The sequence below is a fragment of the Lithobates pipiens genome, unplaced genomic scaffold (genome assembly GCF_037356315.1).
Source record: "Lithobates pipiens isolate NorthernLeopardFrog02 unplaced genomic scaffold, aLitPip1_a1.2 Scaffold_25, whole genome shotgun sequence".
Taxonomy (NCBI): Eukaryota; Metazoa; Chordata; class Amphibia; order Anura; family Ranidae; genus Lithobates; species Lithobates pipiens.
In genome coordinates, this window is record NW_027507787.1 from 46,437,476 (window position 1) to 46,462,626 (window position 25,151).

The 25,151-nt window shown below is 45.4% G+C and overlaps 1 protein-coding gene and 1 non-coding gene across 3 annotated transcripts in view; both read left to right on the forward strand.

The window, feature by feature from the left end:
- MICU1 (mitochondrial calcium uptake 1) overlaps positions 1–25,151 on the forward strand; it is a 423,436-nt gene that overhangs the window by 376,158 nt on the left and 22,127 nt on the right. The gene's annotated exons all lie outside the window — the stretch shown is intronic.
- Positions 13,687–13,815, forward strand: LOC143932544 (small nucleolar RNA SNORA35). Its single transcript, XR_013262969.1, has one exon. It is a non-coding gene; the product is annotated as a small nucleolar RNA SNORA35 (small nucleolar RNA).

Below are 25,151 nucleotides of genomic sequence, written 5' to 3' on the forward strand. Positions count from 1 at the left end.
GGTTAATTAGTATCAGTATGGTCTGGATCTCACCACAGGAAAAGGGGAAGATATCCGACAAATTATAAGTGCTTTTGATTAGTTCCAGTAGCAAAGTCCAACAAGATGGGGAGTGGTCAATTATCAGCAGGCTTCTTGTTCATCTAGGCCAGGGATATGCAATTAGCGGACCTCCAGCTGTTGCAGAACTACAAGTCCCATGAGGCATAGCAAGACTCTGACAGCCACAAGCATGACACCCAGAGGCAGAAGCATGATGGAACTTGTAGTTTTGCAACAGGTGGAGGTCCGCTAATTGCATATCCCTGATCTAGGCCCTCACCTACTTTATACCATCTGGGACAGTAAGCTCATACAATTGTAATTAGCTCAGCAAAGAAGGCTTATTCTCCATTGGTTGGATAACTCTAATGATTTACCTGATGAGCTCAGGTAATATCACCTTCAACCAGTAGGTGTGTCAGAGGGCAGAAAAAATGTGTTCTGAATTATTTGTTTAAAAAAAATGTTCTTTCATAATGGGTATCTGCCTGTATATTGGGAATGATAAATATATATCTATATTACTCAGGGACTCCGGCAACCTGTACAATATACAGTACACTCAGTATTATTACAAAAAAAAAGCGCCCTGAGTTTGCGTTAATAGTGCTATACAAATCACGAATTCATTAATTCATTCTTCATTTTGATATACACAAAATGAATGTCTATTTTGATAACTGTGTAACTCCTGCACATCTTATGAAGACCTATTTATCTTGGAACAACACATGCTATATGTGTATTTTCATATGTAATCAGATGTAATCACAATGTATATGTCTTTTATAACAATGCTGGCTTAATTAGTTCTGTATCAAAATATCATATTTCTACCTTGTGACAGAGTACTCATTGGGTCAGTGGATACTAAAATCATAGTTCTGCCTATGCCCTGGAATCTAATATAGAATTTGAAATACTTATAATCACGTAATTGAAATGCCACACGTATAGACAGGATTTAAATGTCTTCCTAAAGTGTTGAAATGAACCTTGGGCAGGCTTAATGAAGATTTAGATAAGGGTTTAGCTGTACAAACAATTCCTGGAGTTTAGAAAATGGGTTCAGTCAGATATCAGCATAGATGATGTGATTTTCAATAAACAATTTTTCTATCCATATATTCAAATTGTAATTATTCCTTTTTGGCATTTTTAGACACATATTCATTATAGACCGTTCATATACTTGTGACTGGTGTCGTTCTGGTGTATCATTAACCTTGCTTTTCAGTCATTGTCTAGGGAAAAGCTGAATCAACATTGGGTTCTTACTAGGGAGGCAATCTCAACCTTTGAAACAATGGGGTTATTTACCTTAGCATTTCCTTTAATCAAAGGCTTTGTTATTTGGATCTTAAAACACAAATTTGACCATTGTCAGCTGGTTTTGTGTAAGGTGGCACGATTGTTCAGGTTACTTTGTTTCAACATGAGTTTTGTATCTTGACCTCAGCTCTCCACTGGACAGGATCATTTAATCAGCCTTTTCTGTTGGGTGGGTGGGGGAGGGGGATGCTCTCCTAGAGTGATGACTCCTCAGCTGAAGGCTACATGAAAAATATAATATTTTGATGTAACTCAGCCATGACAGACTTCTTATTGCTTTCTTTCAGCAATGGCCTTTTTCTTACCACTCTTCCATAAAGGCCAACTTTGTGGAGTGCACGACTAATAGTTGTTTAGACAGATTCTCCCACTTGAGCTGTGGATCTCTGTAGCTCCTCCAGCGTTACCATGGGCCTTTTGGCTGCTTCTTTGTTTAATGCTCTCCTGGCCTGGCCTGTCAGTTTAGTTGGACGGACATATCATGTAGGTTTGCAGTTGTGCCATACTCTTAACATTTTCGAATGATGGATTGAACAGTGCTCCGTGAGATGTTCAAAGCTTGGGATATTTTTTTATAACCTAACCCTGCTTTAAACTTCTGAACTTTCTCCCTGACCTGTCTGTTCCTTGACCTTCATGATGCTGTTTGTTCACTAAGATTCTCTATCAAACTTTGGTGGGCTTCACAGAACAGCTGTATTTATACTGAGATTAAATTAAACAGCTGGACTCTATTTACTAATTGGGTGACTTCTTAAGGCAATTGGTTCCACTAGATCTTAGTTAGGGGTATCAGAGTAAAGGGGACTGAATAAAAATGCTCTCCACACTTTTCAGATATTTATTCGTAAAAGATTTTGGTTGTAGCATGACAAAATGTGGAAAATTTAAAGGGGTATGAATACATTTTCAAGGTACTGTATATCCTTAATATGATTTAGGTTTATTCGGAATGAAAAATAGAGACGTTAGTGTAGATTTCTGTTGCTGTGGGATGGCTCTTAAGTAAATGGTGAAGTTGTGTGCATCAATACTGTTCAAAGGAGGGAAAGAGCTTGGAGAGATTTAATTGAGCCAGTAAGTAAAAGGTGAATTTTAGCGATTCCACGTTTAATCCAACGTTGCAGGTGTTTATGTGGCATAAAGTACTACCGTATATACTCGAGTATAGGCCGACCCGAATATAAGCCGAGGCCCCCAATTTACCCCCAAAAAAACTGGCAAACTTATTGACTCGTGTATAAGCCGAGGGTGAGACATGCCTGTCCATCCCTGTGTGTGTGTCCGTCCATCCCTGTGTGTCCGTCCATCCCTGTGTGTCCGTCCATCCCTGTGTGTCCGTCCATCCATCCCTGTGTGTGTGTGTGTCCATCCATCCATCCATCCCTGTGTGTGTGTGTCTCCATCCATCCATCCATCCATCCCTGTGTGTGTGTGTCTCCATCCATCCATCCATCCCTGTGTGTGTGTGTCTCCATCCATCCATCCATCCATCCCTGTGTGTGTCTCCATCCGTGTGTGTGTGTGTGTGTGTGTGTGTGTGTGTGTGTGTGTGTGTGTGTGTGTGTCCAGCCTACCTTTGTCCCGAGCCTCCGTCCCGTGCCTTGCCTCCTTGCCTCCGTCCCGTGCCGGGCCTTGCCTCCTTGCATCCGTCCCGTGTCGTGCCTTGCCTTGCCCCCGTCCCGTCCCGTCCCGTGCCGTGCCGTCCCGTGCCCTCTTCGTCGGCGGCCATTGTAAGTTCAAAAGCTGCGCCGCCGCCTTCGCCTGTGATAGGCGGAACACTGAATTTCCCAGCAGCCTGTGTTCCGCCTATCACAGACGTCGTATCATCCTCGTCCGTAGTACGAGGATGATACGACGTCCGTGATAGGCGGAACACAGGCTGCTGGGAAATTCAGTGTTCCGCCTATCACAGGCGAAGGCGGAGCCGGAGGCGCGGCTTTTGAATAGAATGGCCGCTGTCTGTCTGCTCGACACGCTGATCGAGCGGGCAGACAGCGATGACTCGAGTATAAGCCGAGGGGGGCACTTTCAGCCTCAAAAAAGAGGCTGAAAATCTCGGCTTATACTCGAGTATATACGGTAAATGATGTCTAAGAGAGTTGACATTTTTTGAGACCTCTGAGTGTACAGGGTAGCCACGCACTAGGCAAAAAATGTGGTGGGTAGGGACAAATCAGGAGTGGTAGGCTCAATTTTATTGTTAGTAACGTATTGACTACCTCTTTGTTAATAATACCACACTACGCATCACCAAGTCCGTGCAGATACTCCATATAACCTGGTCCGACCATGCCCCCATCTTACTTACCCTGGAATTAGGAGCCTCGAATCGCAAACCTTGCCAGTGGCAGCTAAATAACTTTCTGTTGCAGCACTTCCCATCCAAAATAGAATTAGAGTCCACATTAAAACATATTTTCTTGAAAACACCCCCAAGGTATCTCTCCACTCTCTGGGAAGCCCATAAGGCAGTCCCCCAGGGCCACTGCCTCGCACGCACCATCACCATGAAAAAAGACGCTAGGGCCACCAAGTTACAAACTGAAAGGGAATTTAGGGCCCTCGAAACTCGGCTACAGATATCTCCATCCCTACTATTAAAAAAAATTACCAGTCTCTGAATAACACTCAAAGACCTAGCACTAGGACAAGTGTAAAAAGCCCTGACTAGACTGAAACAAATATACTACAATAAGGGTAATAAAGCCCATTCCTTATTAGCTAGAAAACTGTCTGACCGTAGTCACACGACTACCCCACACCAAATTAAAAATAGTTTGGGCTGTATATTAATCCTCCCTCGACACATTGCCCATTCTTTGAGAAGTTCTGCTCTGCGTTCTATAACAACCCCGGGATTTCTCCTACCCCCCATCTCGCTGATCGCACAGATCAATACATGCAACAGTGTGGAATCCCCGAACTGCAACTTTCGGATCTTCTTCCCCTCAGTTCACCTATCACTGAGGAGGAACTTGAGTCGACCGTAAAACATCTACCTACACGCAAATACCCTGGCCCAGGCGGCCTCCCTTACGAATACTACAAATCCTTTCTCCCCTCTTGTTGCCACATATGTGTAAGCTTTTTAACGCTTTCCTTCAGCAGAACCCATACCCTCAGATATGCAGAGATCTTTACTCACTTTAATCCCAAAGCCAGATAAGGACCCCTCTCTCTGTTCTAGCTACAGGCCCATAGTGCTCCTGAACTCTGACCTGAAAAGCTCACTAAGCTGCTCTCGATTCGCTTGAATGCAGGCCTTCCCTCCCTAATTCACAAGGATCAGGTGGGCTTTGTCCCACTCCATCACGTGTGTGACAACACAAGGAAGGTCATAGACCTAATTGACATGGCGAACAGGTAGGGTCTGGGGTCCCTAATACTAAGCTTGGATACGGAAAAGACTTTTGACCGGCTTGGTTGTCCCTTCCTGTTTGCCACATTGCGCTATATGGGATTTCCGGGGCCATTCCTACAAGCCATCTCACACCTTTATACTAACCCTACATTCCAAGTGAAGACCCCCTTCCCTCTATCCTCCTTCCCAGTCAGGGGTGTCCGCTCTCGCCCTACTGTTTGCGCTATGTGTTGAACCCCTGGCAGCATTTATCCGCAGAAATCCAGACATTCGGGGCATGCCGGTCAGGGGAAAGGAGTTTAAGCTGTCACTGTTTGCGGATGACATCGTAATCACCATGACCCAGCCCAGGATTTCCTTACCTAATCTGCATGCTGAGCTGGACACATATAGGTCCCTCTCGGGGTATAAAATGAATGCGTCCAAATCGTAGGCCCTCCCGATCAATATCCCCGCTGGGGAAGTCCACCACCTGAAAACGAGTTTCCCCTATAATTGGAAGACCTCGGCCATGAAATACCTAGGGGTTCATCTCACACTGACGTTTGCCACCCTATACCAGGCAAACTTAACCCCTCTTTTTTGCTCTATATTGGATTTATTACAAAAATGTAAGTCCCACCACAAATCCCTTTTGGGGCATGTGGCTTTGGTCAAGATGACCATTCTTGCTAAACTCCTATACTTATTCCAAACACTGCCCACCCCTGTCCCCTATGTGCACTTGCGAACTTTTCAAGCGGATCTGATACACTTCGTTTGGAACTATAAGAGACATAGGTTTCCTTGTTCAGTATTAATGGCGTCCAGATCCGACGGGGGCCTAGCATTCCCTAACCTGATAAAGTATTACCACGCGACCCAACTGTGCGCTATAACCTCCTGGTTCCCCCAACAATAAGTGGACGGCGATTGAAAAGGCTCCTGGGATTCATGTCTCAACTCAGATCGCTCTTGCGCAAACTATTCCCATGGGTTTTGCTCTGCAAAATCACTCCTAACCTTCTATATCTGTAATCCCAGGCTGCCTGCTAGTCTCACCCACCAGATGTCCTCGCCTTGGGCGACACGGAACTTATTCCACTTTGGACACTTGGTGTACCCTAGAACTCGTAAGCTACTAACATTTACTGAACTTTAGAACAAACATGAGTTACCTGGCCAGGTTTCTATCGATACTTGCAAATACACCAATATGCCCAAACCATTGCTCTAAATTTACAGTTTTCAGCGCCTTCCTCTTTTGAGCGCATAATCTTGGAGGGATCCGCACGACGAGGCCTGTTCTCCGACATATATCAGTTACTCAATGCCTATTCTATGCCAAATCAGGGTACACTAAAATTGCATCAAAAAAATCCCACAATTATTGGGGGTCATTGGAATTTAAACCCCCCCCCCTACACTCTATCACTGGTGGTCATTGGCACTTTGTGAGGGTGCCTAGGCACTCCTGAGCCCACAGTCTCATAGCTAAAGCTTTGCATCGGAAATCTATGACTCTGCTGCCTCTGGCTTTACTAGTCTCAAAAGATTTGGAGTTATAGTTTGATATCACTAATTTAGATCTTATTGTTCTTGCTGCTCACGTAAGAAAGTGAATCCCTGCCTCTACCGAGAAGGATGCCTCTATACTGAAACACAGTGCTGAACAAAGTCCACAGGCAATTCTAGTGACTAGTGTGAGGGTTCTGCATCTGGCAATGAGAGTATAGTGGGTAGAGGGTGATAGCTCCACAAGGTTGCAATCATCACAGTAGAACCACCGCCCTACACATCAAATTGTAACAAATAAGTCATTCAAAAACCATAAGGTGTGCTATTAGGATGCAGGCCTGCTGTGAATTGGTAATCCCAGCTTTTTATACAGTGCATTCAGAAAGTATTGACAGTGTTTCTTTTTTTCCACACTTTGCTACGTTACAGCCTTATTCCAAAATGGATTAAATTCATTATTTTCTTCAAAATTCTTCTTTGCAGGACCTCTCAAGCTCCATCGGGTTGGATGGGGAGCGTTGGTGCACAGCCATTTTCAGATCTCTCCAGAGATGTTCAATCAGGTTTAAGTCTGGGCTCCTTTGTCAACTTGGCTGAGTGCTTAGGGTCGTTGTCCTGTTGTAAGATGAACCTTCGCCGCAGTCTGAGATCCAGAGTGCTCTGGAGCAGGTTTTCATCAAGGATGTCTCTGTAAATTGCTGAATTCATCTTTCCCTCAATGCTAACTAGTCTCCCAGTTCCTGCCACTAAAAAAACATCCCCACAGCATGATGCTGCCACCACCATGCTTCACTGTAGGAATGGTATTGGCCGGGTTATGAGCAGTGCCTGGTTTCCTCCAGACATGACGCTTGCCATTTAGGCCAAAGAGTTCAATCTTTGTTTCATCAGACCAGAGAATTTTGTTTTCTCATGTTCAGAGTCCTTCAGGTGCCTTTTGGCAAACTTCAGGCAGGCTGTCATGTGCCTTTTACTGAGGAGTGGCTTCTGTCTGGCCACTCTACCATACATTCCTGATTGGTGGAGTGCTGCAGAGATGGTTGTTCTTCTGGAAGGTTCTCCTCTCTCTACAGAGAAATGCTGGAGCTCTGTCAGATTGACCTTTGGGTTCTCAATCACCTGCCTAACTATAAGGCCATTTTCCCCCGATCGCTCAGTTTGGCCGGGCGGCCCGCTCTAGGAAGAATCCTGGTTGTTCCAAACTTCTTCCATTAACAGATGATGATGGAGTCTGCTGTGCACATTGGGACCTTCAGTTACTGCAGAAATTTTCCTGTATTTTTCCCCCAAGATCTGTGCCTTGAAACAATCCTGTCTCGGAGGTCTACAGACAATTCCTTGGACTAAATGGCTTGGTTTGTGCTCTGACATGCACTGTTAACTGTGGGACCCATATAGACAGGTGTGGGCCTTTCCAAATCATGTCCAATTAGCTGAATTTACCACAGGTAGTTGTAGAGACACCTCAAGGATGGTCAGTGGAAACAGGATGCACAATTTTGAGTGTCATGGCAAAGGCTGTGAACACTTATGAACATTTGTTTTTGTTTTTTTATGTTTAATACATTTGCAAAGATTCAAACAAACTTCTTTCATGTTGTCATTATGGGGTATTGTCTGTAGAATATGAGGAAAGCTCTGTGAATACTTAACCAGATGCACTGCATTTCTGTGTTTTGGCAGTATCAATTAGACGGAGACAGATACTTGAAATGGCAATGTTTGTCATCAGTCTGAGTATCCCACAAGGGAAGAAACAATGACCTCTGAGCTAGACTGCACTTCACCTGAAACTAAGGTGAAGTGCATCCAGGTAGCCTGTATGTTATTAAAGCGTTCACGGTAATTCCTATATGTGGCCATCCATTCGTCAGAATCCATAATGTCTTACACAGTCTTAATCCAGTTATGCCTACAAGGAACTTGTGACTTTTTCCAATAAATTGATACAACGCGTTTAGCAGCATTGATGTTAACCACTTCAGCCCCGAACCATTTGGCTGGCCAAAGACCAGAGCACTTTTTGCGATTCAGCACTGCATCGCTTTAACTGACATTTGCGCGGTCGTGCGACATGGCTTCCAAACAAAATCAATGTCCCTTTCTCTTATATTCACCGACGACACAGCTCTTCTCTGTAACTAAATGGGTTTGTTAGCCTGCCATTAGGAGAACTAGGCAGAAATTGTAACACAATACACAGAACTTTAGCCCCACCCTGGGGGGCGGACCCTGTGCTAACAACCCTCCCTGCTGCTCAGGCAAAAGCCAGTTTTATTTTGCCTAGTGAAGGAGAATGACCTAGGAACCCTGCGGGCCCTTTGGTCCATTTTTTTGATGCAGGTTTTGATGTTTTTGCGCAATATGAAAGATCCTGGGATCTTCTATCAACTGCCGGCTGGGTGACAGGCTGGTTAAGTTATCCTTGTAGTCTCCCAAGTCCGGCCATTGAGCGCATGCAGGCCGCAGCTAAGGCTCGGCAGGCCACGACATACCTCGTCTCCAGAGATGGTCGGTGAGCTTCAATGCTCCGGGGTATACATATGACCGAGCTACTGATGTCTGGATCACAGTATAACGGGCCAACAGCTACCCTGTAACTGCGCAGGAGTAGGTCTGTGATGGAATGTCTCCCAGCTCTTCAGGACTGGTAAGTTCGGCTCTCCCTGCTTCGGTGGGGCGAGCAGCTGGGCATTCCCTGGGAGGTCGATTCGGGGGCCACCTCACCTCACCTCCTTCTCTTCTCTCCCACGTCCCTATCTCCTCTCCATCCCCCCCTCGGGGGGGTGGGTGCATGTGCTGTGGGTGGTGTGTGTGGGGTTCGCTGGGTCTCTCACCTGTAGGGGGCTCTGTGCGGCTAGCGTTGGTCCTGGTCCCGGTCTGGGGGGTCCCAAAAGGTGTCTGTGGAGGTGTTCTTGCTGAATGCAGGCAGCACTGTTCTGTGATTTATTTATTTATTTTCCTGTCACCTCATGGCGCTGTCCGGCAGCCATTTTGAATGTGGGCAAAGCAGGTTCCCCTTGTGAGCCTCAGCAACCATTTTCTATAGAATTTTCCTATTAGTTGCATTGGCGGCCATTTTTTCTGAAGCCCGATCGCTCTTTTCACCGCAGTTCTCTTGTGACCGCATTACATGTGCTCTCACATGTTGTTTCCTGTGTCCACTGTGTATACGGGACGCTGGATGGCAATTCCCTGAACGCTGGTGCAAGCTCTGCAGATCGTTTCACCGCTATTTTTTACAGCTGCTGCCAGCACAGTTTCCTCACTCTGCACTTGAGTAACCTCCTGGGGACTACAGGCACGGCTAGTGACTATCACAGAACGCCCCAGGGTGGTGAGTCTGGCGCTAGGAACCCTACCCTCAGGCAGCAGCAGCAGGAGGGTGGGACCTTCACTATCCTAAGTCCTCTTGCAGGTGGCAGACAGGGTAGGGTCAGCATGGCTTCAGAAACTTGTGTTTCTTCCCCCGAAATCCAGGTTATTGCAACCGGGTCACCTGAGGATAGCGCTGTGCCCATGGACACCCTGACGCCGGTCCTTAACTCCTTTGTTGCTAAAATAGAGGCGGTGCATGGAAGGGAAGGTGCGTGTAAAAGGCCCCTACCCCCCGTCCTCTGGGGAGAGCTTTGATGCAGACTTGGGCCCTGCTGCGGCTGGTGACCCCTGCCCTGACCTATCAGACAAGGCTGACCAGGACCGTTCGGTCAGTGAGGATGATTCCCCGTCCGGATCCGGGCTCGACAAAGTGCTTGTTGGATGTGCATGATACCCTGAAGATCCAGGAGCCAGCGGATCCCTCTGCTGATGTATCGGTCCCTTTTGGGTCCTGCAAGCCAGCACGTTTACCTAAGGTGTTCCCGTATTTGACTTATTTTGACAAGTTGATCTACAGGGAATGGGGTCGGCCGCAAATGACCTTTTCGGCTCCCAAAAACAAGGCGGTTCGTTACCCCTTTGAGGAAAGCCTTCTCAAAAAATGGTCGGCTCCTCCAGTCGTGGACACCCTAGTATCTAGGTTAAATAAAGTAGCCACGATCCTGGTTGAGGGGACTCCTGCATTCAAGGACCCCACGGATAGGAAGGCCAAGGCGGTGGCTCGTTCCTTGTTTACGGTTGTGGGGGTCAGCCGTGCTTCTTTACATAGAGCACTCTTCACTTTGCCATGTTTCACCACAAAGGCTTCGTTCACACGGGAGGCCAGGGGCTGTAAAAATAGTTGCTGCGTGTCTTGACCGCCCACCTGTAAGTAGGCATGGAGAAGTACATGTTGCTGTTGCATGCAAAGTAGCAAAGGATCACAGTGCAACATTTTTAGCACTACATGCAGCCTGACTAACTCTCCCCTGTACGTGAATGGGGCCGCCTCACAACTGCAAATCAAGCACTTGGCTCAGTCGCAGCACAGTCTCAAAATGTTTAGTAATATAAAATAAAATGTAAAAGGTGTCAGGAGGTGGCAGGAAAACTGCCACTAGTGTGAAGAGTCAAACAGCATAGACTAGTTCCCTTGGAAATGTGTCATTCTTGTCTGCACCTCCAATGCAATACTCCCAACGCACATGTTCCTGCACAAACGGCTGTATTTCGAATTGGGTGCTGAAATGACCATCAGCTGGAACCAAATGTAATCATGAAGAGGAAATGTCACCAGCACACTAGAATCTCCAAAAATAGGTCCAAAACGTTAATCCCATAGTAACAAAATGCAACGTTTTGAAATCACGCAGGACCCCTTCTTGTCACATGCCTGATGAAAGGGGTCCTGCGTGGCTCCGATACGTTGATTTTTGCTACTATGGGATTAAAGTTTTGGACCCATTTTTGGAGCTCTTAATGTGCTGGATACATTTTCTGTTTTTGTCTGCACAACTCACAAATTTCTGTGGCCTACTCTTTGCTTTACTTCTGCATTTATCCTAACTTAACACATTGTGAGTGAACAAAATTTACTCTGAACTTGGAACACAAGTTTACTATGTTACTTATTCTATATTTTAGTGGGGGGATTCATATGACTTAATATTTTTCTCGGGGTGTTGTTCTATCTAGTTTGACCTGCTCTTGAAAATATTGGTTTAAAGTTTGGTCATATGAACACTACAAATGTTTTAGTAGCTTCATTGACTTTACTAGTTTTATCACAGCACTGTAGTGTTAATGGGGCCTAAACAGGGATTTCCTTCCTTGTTCCCAGCAGCTGCAGCGAGGATGGGCGTAGGTACAGTATATGCTATTGGGGAGGAGGGCAGATAAATGACCCTTTACATGTTCTCTGCATGGGCAAAACAGTGTCGCTTCAAACACTTTTTGAAGATGCATCCTTGTGAGCATCAACAGTTTTGCTGATTGTTGGATATCCTGTGTATCTGATAATTCATTGGTCTCAGTAAACATAAAAGAAAGAAAACAATATGTTCTATTAATAGCATTTTTTTAATTTAATCTTCAGTTTTTAAAGAAGACAATTTTTCTGTATAGCAGTAGAGGAAAACGATGATTAGGGATGCTGACAAGCCTGCCAGAGGCACATTATTCTCCTTGGCAAATTCTCTGTACACTGAAGCTGGCAGCCAGAAATGATCAGCAGCATATTCCAAACACATTTGCATGGGTGTCTCCAAATGAAGAATTGGCAATGGGCTGTGAGGAGGCTGTCAGTAGCGTTTCTTATTGAAATGTCAGGCAGGTCAATATTTACTGTTGGCTGTTTGCACCTGTCTTGGGTGAAGCAAGCTGGCGCGATGGAGAATGCTGCTTTTCCAGGGCTCAGCAGTAATTGCGCTGAATGCTCGGATCCTTGGTTTTAACGAACTGCCCTTCAAATTCACGCATCTGCAACTTTTAATTAAAGCGCACGGATTTAAGCCTAGGCAGCAATGAAATGCAGGTCAGCATAAACCTGAAATAATATTTTACATTGGCTACATAGACTCCTAAGTATATATCAGTGTTAAAAATTTGTTTTCATAGGGACACCTGTATGTAGCTTTATTTATTTGACCCTCAGTGTGCATTTGTATGGGATCATTTTAAAGATGCATACCAAGTTATGTAAATAACCTATGGTAAATGAACAAGCCCGGGATCTGTGACTTCATAAAGCCCTAATGTTGATTTTTAGTTTCCTTTTAGGTTGATTAGCTTTTATCCTTTGCCTTGTTTATATGGTTGCCATATGTAGTGCATTAAATGTCAACCCATCTGAATAAGGATATAGGCTATTTGGCATTTTAGGATAGCCGTAGAAAGCCAGATGCACCACAAGTAATTTAGGTTGGAAGAACTCTGCCTGTGCTCAGTGGTATGGCTTATGCCTTGTTACTTGCAAAGAAAAATACTGCATGCAAGATGGCATGTTATTTAATTTCAAGAAAAAGAAATTCCCGACAGAGTTTTATGTATGTATGACCAAGAATAATTTTGCTCAAACAGAGAACAGTCATGTTGTCAGAAGGGCTTGTTATCCTTTAAAAGTCAGCAATGCAATTGTCAGCATAAGAACTTTGAAAATATCATAGCCTATAATCTGGAGAAAAATTTTTGCTATGAAAGTGAACCCAAAACAAAAAAGGGGGAAATGTAAAAGGATGGCTACTTACACATGTGTATTTAAATTGGTGTTCGATCCTGAGAAAAGAGGCTAAGGGTCCTTTCACGCGGGGCGGATCAGTTCTGATCCGCCCCGTGGATGTCCGTTTGCTCAGCGGGGATCACTCCGCCGATCCCCGCTGAGCAGGGAGATGACAGGTCTGTCTCCGCACACTGTGCAGGGACGGACCTGTCACAGCGCCGCTCTCCCCTATGGGAGATCGGATGACGACGGACCGCAGTGCCCGTCGTCACCCGATCCGATCCGCAGACGGATGGAAAAATAGCTTTTTCCTCCGTCACACTTTTTCGGATCGGAGCGGGTCGGATGTCAGCGGACATGTCACCGCTGACATCCGACGCTCCATAGAGCTCTATGGAGCACCCGTTCAGGTCCGCCTGAAAAACTGACAGGCGGGCCTGAACGGGACGTTAGTGTGAAAGGGGCCTAAGAGTGATGAAGAAAAGTTATGGCAATATGTCTATTTAGACATAAGGTGGAATCCAAAATACTGAGTCTGACACAAAGCAGTTATACAAAACAAATACAGGATTTTCAACACAATTAAAAATAGTAATATTGCTAGTAGGAATTAAAATGTTAGCATGTACTTGAAGTTTTGCAGAATTTAAAAATCCACTCAAATTTTCTAAAGCAGGGGTCTCCAAACTTTCTAAGGAAAGTGCCAGTTTACTGTCCTTCAGACTTTAGAGGAGCCAGACTGTGCCCAGTGGGAGTAAACCATGGGGGATTTTTAGTACTAGGGGGAGCAATAGTTTGTGTCAAAGCAATGCTTGTAATCTAAAGTACTCGCATATCAAAGTAAATTTCCTCATCAGAAATGATGAAAATTGATTTAACGCACTGTTAAGTGTCTCCTTGGTCTTCCTCTGACTCTGGGGTCTCATTCCGGTGCCAGAATAATCCCCTTCTTGCAGAAAGGCCAGACTCTGCTGTGGGCCGACCTTTCCGATAGTTGGGAACACCCACTAAAGTAAAAGCATAATGGGCTAGTATGCATCGCATTCTAGCCCATTATGTGGCATTTTACCTGCAAACGAAGCCTGTGATGTCCCTGCTGGTGGCCAGATCCATCTTCGCTCCTCTTCCTTTTGGGGCTGTGGGCTCTGTGACTAACTTGGACATTCAGCTGTCTGTATAGTTACTGCACCTACATCCAGTCGCAGGCTGGCACAGCTCCAGGCCACTCTGAACGCCTCATTCATGCTGTAGAGGCGTCGGCGCCCATATGACTGGAGCTTGACATGCTGCACCCATCCATTGTATGTCTCTAAACGTTACACCCCTATGGCAGGGGTTCCATTGTTGCACTTGGCTCTATCGTGGTCACCTAATGAAGAATTCCCAGACAATCTCTGATAGTGGTGTGTGCCAATATTTTCAAATTTTTATTTTTTGTTTTTTGTCCTTAATGACATTTCTGTTATAGTTTACAACGATTCTCAAATAAACGAAGAAAAATGATTTCATTTATTCATAGGTCCTTCAGTTTATTGACCATATACAAAGATTATAGCAACGTGATAGGTTGTGTAACCATAAAATGTTCATCCACAAATGGCAGCCTCCATAAGGGGATTAATAGCAAAATTCAGCAGGCACTACATAGCATAAAATAGAAGTGAAGAGCCGCTCCCACTTCCGGGTAAGATCGGCGATCTATGACATTTCCGGCTCCTTGAGGTAGGGCCATTCAGAAAGCGCAGTGCGACTCATGCATGGTCTGTAGGAAACCGGCTGTGAAGCTTGAAGACTTTACTGCCAGTTTTGCTTACTTACAATGCTGACATCTGCACCCAAAGCCGATTGACATATCGGCTCTGGGTGCCGACATTGTGGGATCCGGTAGACAGGTAATTGTCCTTCTATTAAAAGTCAGCAGCTATAGTATTTGTAGCTTCTAACATTTAACTTTATTTTAATATTCTTACAGACTGGAGCTGCTTTTTAAAGCGGAGCTCCACCCTAAAGTGGAGCTTCTGCTCATTGGGTGCAGGTACCTGTATCTGCACCCACTTCTGGCATAGATATCCGCAGAATCTACGGATATTTACGCCCCTTTCCGCAGGTCCCCCGCTGTCTGCTGGGAAACACACGGATCCCAGAGACAGCGGGGACCATCCTTATTGCGCAGCGCAGCGCAACTTGCCCATGCGCAGTGGGGAACCGGGAAATGAAGCCGCAAGGCTTCACTTCCTGATTCCCATACCCAAGATGGCGGCAGCAGCACCCGAGAGACGATCGAGGGTCGGGGTGCCGACATCGCGGGCGCGCTGGGTGGGTAAGTGTCCTTATTTTAAAAGTCAGCAGCTGCAGTATTTGTAGCTGCTGGCTTTTAAAAAAAAGAAAATGGCGGAACTCCCACTTTAAGGTGAAAAAGCCCACTTTTTTTTTTTTTTTTTTTTTTAACCAAGACCGCACTTTACCATTTGCAAGGAGAATACTTTTCTTTTTTAAAGCTAAAATGGGAAAATGTCCAACTGATGATCTCATTTATTTTTAAACTTGCCACACAATTACCTAAGTATATTCAAAAGTATTATCACAAGCTGTACTTCCCTGATACATAATTTAAAACTAGGACAAGAATATAATTATCAAGGGGAAGTTGTATCATAACTAAACATTAAACAAGTGTTAAAATGGCAGTATCAAAGGCTGCAGATATCTCAGTTTACTACATTTGCTTTTAGTTGTAGTGTTGGGAAACTATTAAATATGTCTCAAGCATGTGTTTTACTGCATTACAGAATAATATAATTGCCAAGCTTCCAGTAAGAGATTGCAGTACATTTAATAATGATCCTATTGAGTATTGAATGCAAGATATTAGCTTTGTGGACAGTTATGAGCTGTGACAAATGATTGACAAATGATTGATTCCCTTGTTGAGTTAAATATTCAAATGAATATGGACATGCTGTCACTTCTGTTGAAACTATACTCAGAAAAAGGGAGGTTCCAGCAGTTGTGGGCAAGGGAAATAGGGGCAAAAAAAAGGAACAAAGAGTACAGTTACACAAATGTTGATTCAGATAAGGACCTCTAGGAATTAACTGACAGGCAGTTGACTGAAGGCACAGAGATTTACAGGAAAAAGAGTGTGCCAGTTATGCCAGGCACACAGGTATAGTCAAGAAACGTGAGGTTGGTTTACCAAAGGCAAATAGGCTATTAACTTTGCAAAGGTTAGTTGCACTTTGCAATTGACTTTTCCCCAGAGCTTGGTTAAGTTTCTCTTTGCAAAGAATGTCCAATCATGTGCAAGGAAAATATTTATAATATAAAGAATATCCCGATAGTCCAGTACAGGACATGGTGAATATTCATAAACCCTGAGTTATAAGCTGGTACCTTTAGGTGATTAACACTGGCAAGCTTTTGAGGACACTCCCCCTGGGTTTCCATCTATAATCCTACCCTACTCTGTAAATTCTCTGTTCTTTGCTAATGTTCTAAGATGATGGATTTCTTTCCCCTTGTGTTAAAATCACTCTTAGCTAACTAGTATATTATTTCACTAATCTTCAACCAACTCCCCACTGCCTTCTACTACTACAATAGAAGCAGTGCATCCAGATTGATACATCCTCTTTCTAACTTTGGGAACCTTAAACCATGGTGATGGCCTGTAACATTGCATTAGGCACTGGATCCTTTGTGTGTCTCATCTTAGCACTTTATGCAATGCGTATAATTAGCCCCAGGGGGCTATACAGGTTCAGTACCAGGGTCCATCTGTATGAAACTCCATCTTTGAAGACATACATTGTGACGGGCTAAGCCTGGACCCTCAACAGGGACCACTGACACAGACAAGCTAAGCCAGGGTCACCCTGTCTGTTTTGAACTCTTACCTTTAGCAAGTTATTTCCATCAGGAATCCAGGTTTGTGTTTGGAATGTATGCACTTAACTCCCTGTACACACGAGACATATATTGAGTGTTATCGGCCAGTTCATTACAAACTGGCCAACATTCGTCCTGTGTTTACGGCAGCCAGTCCGACAGAAGCCGGACATTTGGGGCATGACCAAAAAGTGTGTTCTTTGGGGGGGTGGAGATGGCGTCATCGTCCTCCCTGTCAGAACACAATAGCTCAGCGGGGAGATTGTTGTACTAACAAGAGATTGTTAGCACAAGATCTCCTCCTGAGCTCTTCGGTTTTTTCATTCAGCACGCTGGGTTGAACGAAAAAAAGCTGATGATGTGGACTAGGCTTAAGGGTGTACACTTTTCAAACTTGGTGGTAAAATTACCCCATTCAAAGTTTAGTCTCAGGTGGATGACCAAAGGATAAAAAGGAATTTTAAATTTACATGTACATTTTATATCTTGAAATACAGTACAGGACACCCTCCTTTCTAATTCTTTTTTTTTACTTTGCATTGTTTGCTACAAAACGGAGGACTCACAGAGTGGGTTAGTTAACGCTTGACATGACTGTCATCTCCCCTGTGCCTTTACCTGACATGCAACCCCCATATCATTCAATGATTGTGGAAATTTGCATGCTTTCTTCAGGCAGTTGTCTTCATAATTTCATTGGAATGGCACCAAACAAAAGTTCACACAGCCTCACCCTGCCCAATGCAGATGTGTGATTCATGGCTGAATATCACTTTCATCCACAGTCCATGATTGCTTTTGGTACACTGTAACCTTATTTTCTTTTTTGGTGTTAAAGTGTAAGTTCACCTGTACAGAAAATCTGTAAGGTAAACTTACACTGGACCCCCTCCCCAAACCCCCCCCCCCCCCCCCCGGTTACACAAACCTGGAGTTCAGTGATCCCCCACACTGACGGCTTGTATTGCCGCTGTACCTGTCCGGGGATTTGAAATCCCTGCAGCTTTCTCTCCTCCGGGTTCTCGTTGGTCGGCGCCACCCATGTGACATCACTGAACAATTATAATGCTCCTAAACGAACCTCCTGAAGATGTACGTTTTGAAGATTATTCTGCGGGGGACTTATTATCCCCAGACGGGGACATGTCTGTGACCTAACTGAAAGACATTGGCTCAAGGAAATGGGATTTACATTCAGAAATGGCAAACAAAAACCATCTTTAACAGCTAAACAGAAAAAAACAAAGTTACAGTGGGCTAAAGAAAAGCATTCATGGACTGTGGATGACTTGATGAAAGTGACATTCAGGGATGAATCGCCAATCTGTATTGGGCAGGGTGATGATGCTGGAACGTTTGATGATGTTCCAATGAAATGTATGAAGACGACTGCCTGAAGAAAACATGCAAGTTTACACAATCATTGATGATATGGGGTTGCATGTCGTTAGAAGCACAGGGGAGATAACAGTCATTAAATCTTCAATAAATGCATGTTTATATTGAAATTTTGGACACTTATTTAATCAATTGAAATGATTCCCATAATCATTGATGATATGGGGTTGCAGGATGTAATCTGATTTAAGATGTTTGTTTAACCACTACAATACAGGGCACTTTCGCCCCCTTCCTACCCAGCCCAATTTTCAGCTTTCATCGCTCTAGTGCTTTCAGTGACAATTGCGCGGTCATGCTACACTGTACCCAAATGAAATTTTTATCATTTTGTTCGCACAAATAGAGCTTTATTTTGGTGGTATTTATTCACGACTCCATTTTTTATTTTTTGCGATATAAGCGCAAAAAAAGCGGAAATTTGGAAAAAAACTATTTTCTTTTTTCTATTTTAAAAGAAATCCAATAAAATCAAATTTTGTCATAAATTTAAGACCAAATGTATTCTGCTACATGTTTTTGGTAAAAAAAATTCCGTTAAGTGTATAATAATTGGTTTGTGTGATCACGGACATATGTACGCAAAAGATCATGTACATATGTGTGCAGGTGATCACGTACATATGTGTGCAGATAATCATTGGGACATGTGATTTTAGTGGGACATATGTGGGGGACATGTTTTTATTATTGGGGACATGTGTATTTATTATTTGGGGACATGTATGTTTTGGGGACATGTGTGGGGACATTGTGTTTATACTGTGTGGTGTGTTTACACTGTGTGGTGAATTGTGTTTACACTAGACTGGTGATCAGTGAGTAAAAAGCTGTAAAAAAACAGCTCATACTCACTGATCATCAGCCGGCTGCAGCGATCTGCTCTCCTCTCCTCAGCGATGACTTCGGTGTGAGGAGAGGAGGAGCCGATTGCCTAGCAACCGGCTGTTTGTTTACATCACATGACGGCCGTGATTGGACATGGCCATCATGTGATCAGGAGGGCCAATCACCGAGCCCTCCTGCCGATCTGAGATGCGCCGTGTCTGGGTGACACGGGCGCAGCGGCGCGATCCCGCTCCTTCTGATGGACATTCCTGAACGTCCTATCAGAAGTAGACGGCTCCAACCCGGCCGTATATGTGCATTGGCCGGGTTTGAAGTGGTTAAGAACTGCAAAGTACATGGTGATTCCATAATATTTGGTTCCATATTTTTTTCCTCTGCTTTCTCTGCAAAAACAGTTGCAACTGACTACAGTTTCATTTCTTTTTTACTTTTTGTAAGTATTTAAGCCAGAAGGTTTGAATGTTAAAAATAGTTTTGAGGCATGTCTGTAATTTGTTTTTGTTTTGTTTTTTTGTTTTGTTTTTTACACAATTAAACGATTAAATATTTTCTAAGAATGGTCATTCCGTATTTTTTACCAGGGGTTGTAGCATCTAGTTATCTGTATCTAGGTATGTATGGGCTTAATTTTATATGTTTGCAGTGTTTCGCCCAAATATAAAAGGAGACACAATGGTATTGATTGAATGTAGAAGGCTTTACAAACTTAGAGGAACTGCAGTCTGCTCACATAATTTGTAATAAAAACATCTTTGCCATTCTGAAGCTTCCCTCCAACCACTTTGCGTATTATTTTATATATACTGTGATTCTGTACTTGCCAAATATGCTCCAGAAATCTCCCTCCACAAAGTTTGGCTGCACCCATTTTAGCAGAGGTACATCTCCAACTCTGCAGCCATGCAGCTTTCATTGGCCCTCTTATGACCCCTCTGCCTTCCTAGCAAACTCTCACGAGAGTGAGAGATGTGCATGATGTCATAATCCTAGGCTAATGACTAGGCAAGAAAGAGTAAGTGGGCTGTATAAGGTATTTACTGATAGAAAAAAATATGTTTCTCTTATATTCACTGACCGACATAGCTCCTCTCTTAGCCATTGGGTTGTTATGCCCACCACTAGGAGAATACTAGGCATTACTTGTTATGCAACACTCAGAACTTTCCAGTTCCACCCAGGGGGTGGTCACTTGGTTAACAACCCTCCAGCCTGCCATGCAGACATCAGTCCGCCTCAGAATTAGAGGAGGCTGTGGCGATCACCATGCAGACCCTGCAAGAATTTGGGTGGCTTTTGAACCTAAAGAAGTCGGTGATTGTACCGACCCAGCGGTTGGAGTACCTAGGCTTGCTGCTGGACTCCAGGTAAGCAAGAGTTTGTATCCCTTCAGACAAGCTGCAGACTCCCAGATCTGCGGTAAAACTGCTGGTGAACCGCAAGCGGTCGTTGCTCACCTTCTGAAAGGGAGTCTTGGGACTCATGGTAGCCTCCTTCGAGGCAGTACCATATGCCCAGTTCCTCCCCAGAGTCCTGCAGAAGGAGATTTTGACAAAGTGGGACAAATCTCAGTTGTCCCTGGATCGACAGATCCAGGTGAGCCAGTCAGTGAGAGATTTCCTGAACTGGTGGCTGAGGTCCCCAGTGATTCAGTCCGGTAAGTCGTTCCTACCTCTGAAATGGACAGTGATCACAATGGATGCCAGCTTATCCGGCTGAGGTGGAGTGATGGGGGTTCAGTCGGCTCAGGGCCTCTGGTCGACTGAAGAATCCAAGTTGCCGATCAATCTGCTTGAGCTAAGAGCGATCAGGCTATGCCTCTCTGCATGGTCGATGAGACTACAGGGGCGTCCGATCAGGATCCAGTTAGACCACGCCACGGCTGTGGCATACGTCAATCATCAAGGAGGAATAAGAAGCTCAGCCGCCGCGCGGGAGGTAGCTCACATACTTGGGTGGGCCGAGCGGCACGTACCAGACCTGTCGGCCATTTATATCCCAGGAGTGAAGAACTGGCAGGCAGACTATCTGAGTCACCAGATGCTGGACCCAGGAGAATGGGCGTTGCATCCAGAGGTTTTCAGGCTACTGTGCCTGCGGTGTGGCACACCAGACATGGATCTTCTGGCCTCCCGTCTCAACCGGACGGTGCCGAGATTCGTATCCAGGACGAGATCCTTGGATAGACGCGTCAGAAGCGCTGGTGGCTCCGTGGAATCAGTACCAGCTGATCTACGCCTTTCCTCCACTGAAACTGTTACCACGTCTGCTGCGCAGAGTGGAAGTTGAGGGGATCCCAGTGATTCTGGTTGCCCCAGATTGGCCTCAGAGACCTTGGTATGCAGACCTAGTATAGTGGCAGACGCCCCCTGGTGACTGCTGTTACGAGAGGACCTTCTGTCTCAAGGTCCGATTTTCCATCCTGCTTTACCATCGCTGGCTTTAATGGCATGGCTATTGAGAGCCAGGTGTTGAGGAACCGGGGTCTGTCGGACCCGGTGATCCCAACTATGCTGAAGGCACAAAAAGGATAGGAAGATATATCATCATACCTGGAAGGCTTACATCTCCATGTGTGAGGAGAAAGAATGGCATCCGTGCTCCTTTGCTATATCCAGGATCCTGTTTCTTCAGCAAGGAGTAGACCAGAAATTGGCATTAAGCACCATTAAAGGGCTAATTTCTGCCTTTGTTATCTTTTTTTCAGCAACCCCTGGCGTCTCACTCATTAGTGAGTATTTTTTTTCACGGGGTGCGACATGTCCCTCTGGTGCGTCCACCGTTACCCCCGTGGGATCTGAACCTGGTGTTATCGATGCTTCAAAAACCTCAGTTTAAAAATATCAGGGAGATTCCCCTGTTGTCCCAGAAAGTGGTCTTTCTAGTGGCCATCACATCGGTCAGGAGGGTTTCGGAACTGGTGGCTTTGTCCTGCAAGTCACCTTATCTGGTTATCCCCAAGGATAAGGTGGTGTTGAGTCCACAACCGTCTTTTTTGCCGAAAGTGATCTCGGCTTTTCATATCAATGAGGACATTGTGTTACCATCTGTGTCCTAAGCCAAAACACCCTAAGGAATTGGCCCTTCACGCTCTGGACGTGGTTCAGGCTCTAAAGGTGTATTTGTCTGCCACTGCTTCCTTTCGGAAGTCAGACTCGCTGTTTGTTTCGGTGGCTGGTCCAAAGAAAGGCATGGTGGTCTCGTCTGCCACCATTTCCAGGTGGATCAGACAGATTGTAGTGCAATAGAAAAAGAAAAAACAGTTTGAAAAGACTCAAACTGCAAAAGAGGTTACTTTTAGGCACCAAAAAATAATTCAGGGTAAAGTTAATTCGTACAAAAAATTGTTGTATTTTTATTATTATATATTAAATTACAATATTAACCACTTGCCGACCGCCTCACGCCGATGTACGTCGGCAGAATGGCACGGGCAGGCATAAGCACGTACATGTACGTGCTTTGCCTCCCGCGGGTCGGGGGCCCGATCGGGCCCCCGCCCGGTGCCTGCGGCGGTCGGTTTTCGTTCGGGAGCGATCCCGGACGAGGGGACGGCCATTCATTCATGGCCACCCCCTCGCGATCGCTCCCGACGAATGGAAATCCCCGGTGACATCACTTCCTCTCCTGTAATGTAAACACAGGAGAGGAAGTGATGTATTCTCTCCTCCGTGTCGGTATTTTTCGTTCCGACACGGAGGAGAGCGGATCAGTGAGTTGCACCAACACATCCCACACACAGTAGAACATGCCAGGCACACTCACACCCCCCCTTTACCCCCCGATCACCCCCCCAATTACCCCTGCCCCCCAGTCACAGTGACACCAATGTCATTTTTTTTTTTTTTTTTTGCATTGGTGTCATTTGTGACTGTAATAACTGTTAGGGCAGTTAGGGTTAGCCCCCTTTAGTTCTAATGTACCCCCCTAACCCCCCCAATAAAGGTTTAACCCCGTGATCACCCCCCGTCGCCAGTGTCACTAAGGCTGGGTTCACATTGCAGCGGTTTATGAGAACGAATGTGATTCGCACCGCACTGCAGTGCAAATCACATCCGATCTCTGTGCGATTCGAGTTCAGCCATTCGCCGCACCCGCCGCACCCGCCACACCCGCCGCACCCGCCGCAAATTCGCACGGGACCCTTTTTTTGGCCCGCAGCAGAATCGGATCGCATGGGTGTTCACACCATGCGATCCGAGTTTGCAGATCGCACTGCGATATGCGAACTGATCTGGGGGTGTCAGTAACATTTCACTGACACTCCCAGCAGTTCGCATAGGGCAGTGTGAACTGCCGCCGGGAGGCATGCGATGCGGGAACCCGCCGCGGATTCGCGGCGTTTCCGCATCGCTCCAGTGTGAACCCAGCCTAATAAGCGATCATTTTTCTGATCGCCGTATTAGTGTCACAGGTGACGCTAGTTAGGCAGGTAGGTATTTAGGTTCGCCGCAGATTTTTATAGCGCTAGGGACCCCCATATACTACCGCATAAAGCCCCCTGATTGCCCCCTAGTTAACCCTTTCACCAGTGATCACCATATAACTGTTACAGGTGACGCTGGTTGGTTAGTTATTTTTTTATAGTTTCAGGGCACCCGCCATTTATTACCTAATAAAGGTTTAACCCCCTGATCACCCGGCAGGTGTCATTTGTGACTAATAACTGTTAGGGCAGTTAGGGTTAGCCCCCTTTAGTTCTAAGGTACCCCCCTAACCCCCCCAATAAAGGTTTAACCCCGTGATCACCCCCCGTCGCCAGTGTCACTAAGGCTGGGTTCACATTGCAGCGGTTTATGAGAACGGATGTGATTCGCACCGCACTGCAGTGCAAATCACATCCGATCTCTGTGCGATTCGAGTTCAGCTATACAGATAGTATGGCTGAATTCGTGTCGCACCCGCCGCACCCGCCGCAAACTCGCACGGGACCCTTTTTTTGGTCCGCAGCAGAATCGGATCGCATGGGTGTTCACACCATGCGATCCAAGTTTGCAGATCGCACTGCGATATGCGAACTGATCTGGGGGTGTCATTAACATTTCACTGACACTCCCAGCAGTTCGCATAGGGCAGTGTGAACTGCCGCCGGGAGGCATGCGATGCGGGAACCCGCCGCGCATTCGTGGCGTTCCCGCATCGCTCCAGTGTGAACCCAGCCTAATAAGCGATCGTTTTTCTGATCGCTGTATTAGTGTCACAGGTGACGCTAGTTAGGCAGGTAGGTATTTAGGTTCGCCGCAGCTTTTTATAGCGCCAGGGACCCCCATATACTACCGCATAAAGCCCCCTGATTGCCCCCTAGTTAACCCTTTCACCAGTGATCACCATATAACTGTTACAGGTGACGCTGGTTGGTTAGTTATTTTTTTATAGTTTCAGGGCACCCGCCATTTATTACCTAGTCTCACTAGTGTACCCCTAAATTTAGGGGTGTCTACTTTCTAAAATGGGGTCATTTGGGGGGGGGGGTTTGTGCCATCTTGGCATTTTATGACCTTCAAAACTGTAACGCCCTTAGAAAGCCTGAAGGCGGTGCTTGGTTTTTGGGGCCCCGTACGCGGCTAGGCTCCCAAAAAGTCCCACATATGTGGTATCCCCGTACTCAGGAGAAGCAGCAGAATTTATTTTGGGGTGTCATTTCACATATGCCCATGGCATGCGTGAGCAATATATCATTTAGTGACAACTTTGTGAAAAAAAAAAAAAGTTTGTAATTTTCCCGCAACTTGTGGCAAAATATAAAATATTCCATGGACTCAACATGCCTCTCAGCAAATAGCTTGGGGTGTCTACTTTCTAAAATGGGGTCATTTGTGGGGGTTTTGTGCCATCTTGGCATTTTATGGCCTTCAAAACTGTAATAGGTAGTGAGAAGTGAACTCAAAAAATTACGCCCTTAGAAAGCCTGAAGGCGGTGCTTGGTTTTCGGGGCCCCGTACGCGGCTAGGCTCCCAAAAAGTCCCACATATGTGGTATCCCCGTACTCAGGAGAAGCAGCAGAATTTATTTTGGGGTGTCATTTCACATATGCCCATGGCATGCATGAGCAATATATCATTTAGTGACAACTTTGTGAAAAAAAAAAAAAAAAAAAAAAGTTTGTAATTTTCCCGCAACTTGTGGCAAAATATAAAATATTCCATGGACTCAACATGCCTCTCAGCAAATAGCTTGGGGTGTCTACTTTCTAAAATGGGGTCATTTGTG